The sequence below is a fragment of the Syngnathus typhle genome, linkage group LG1 (genome assembly GCF_033458585.1).
Source record: "Syngnathus typhle isolate RoL2023-S1 ecotype Sweden linkage group LG1, RoL_Styp_1.0, whole genome shotgun sequence".
Taxonomy (NCBI): domain Eukaryota; kingdom Metazoa; phylum Chordata; class Actinopteri; order Syngnathiformes; family Syngnathidae; genus Syngnathus; species Syngnathus typhle.
This window is the reverse complement of record NC_083738.1, coordinates 23,184,007-23,185,000: the sequence shown is the minus strand read 5'-3', so window position 1 is coordinate 23,185,000 and position 994 is coordinate 23,184,007. Positions and strand designations below refer to the sequence as shown.

The window sequence follows — 994 nt, the reverse complement described above, 5'->3', positions numbered from 1 at the left end:
GTCACCCAAAATCTGTTTCCATGCATCCAAGACTGAGAGCGAGACCGAGATGGAGAGAGAAAAAATAGAGTGCGAGAGAGCGAGAAAGAGAGCGAGAGAAGCAGAGTGGGAGAGAGAGAAGCGGAGAGAGAGAGAGAAGCAGAGAGGGAGAGAGATGGGGGAAATGCGAGCTGAATGGGGAGAGTCGCGTCTCACCTGCCAGCTCGTCTTCGTCCTCCTCCGATCGCTCCACGTCGTGGCTTTGAGGAGGAGCAGCTTGTCTGGACGCACTTAAGAGAACTTGCCACTTCCCAACAGAGGGCGAAGGCAGGGCAAGGTGCCCGCCCCGTAGTGCTCTCGGTTCGGTTCTGTCTCCGGACTCAGCTGCCTGTGCGCAAAGCAGTCCTGCAGCGAGGCTGACTTAAAAAAAAAAATAGAAAGGAGGGAGGGGGCGGTGACAAAAGACCCTCTTGCGTGTCCAGTCCACTGGGGATGCCGCTCATTTGCTCATGCAAAGGCGTCAAGATACGCCTCGTTGAAAGTTAAAAAAAAAAAGCATGAAAAGAAGGAAAGCAGCTACCTCTCGCCGTCACGTTGCAAGAAAGCCAGCGTGTGCATATGCTAAAAGCTCCTGTCGCGCGCGTCCCTGCGGTAAGGACGCAAGGAGAGAAGAAATCAAAAGCAGGAGGCAGATCTGATCTCACAACCGCGCACGCGGCAGGGCGAGCAGGCTGCACTGCGTGACGAAGACACCTTTTCTCACTGCACTTGTCAAAACGTTCTTTTTTTTACATACAGCAACTCCAAGGACGAGCAAAAAACGCTGAACAGTGCAACGCACACTCACTCACGCAGTACAGAAACTGATTCTGCTCAACTTCTGGGCAGACGCCCCTGTTCGACCCATTCATTACACCTTACACCAGTGGCGTAGCCAGGAATTTTTCCGGTAGGGGCGCGCGCCCACAGGAAAAAAAAATCGAACATCACCCACGCCGTTCGCTGATCGCTAAAA

At 53.4% G+C, this 994-nt stretch overlaps 1 protein-coding gene across 1 annotated transcript in view; it reads right to left on the bottom strand.

The window, feature by feature from the left end:
- The window catches only part of htr2cl1 (5-hydroxytryptamine (serotonin) receptor 2C, G protein-coupled-like 1), a 17,757-nt gene extending 17,367 nt beyond the window's left edge, over window positions 1–390 (bottom strand). The window contains exon 1 of the mRNA XM_061294985.1: window positions 196–390. The gene's annotated coding sequence lies outside the window, so the exon portion shown is untranslated. The remainder of the gene's footprint in view (window positions 1–195) is intronic.
- Window positions 391–994: the final 604 nt, after the last annotated feature.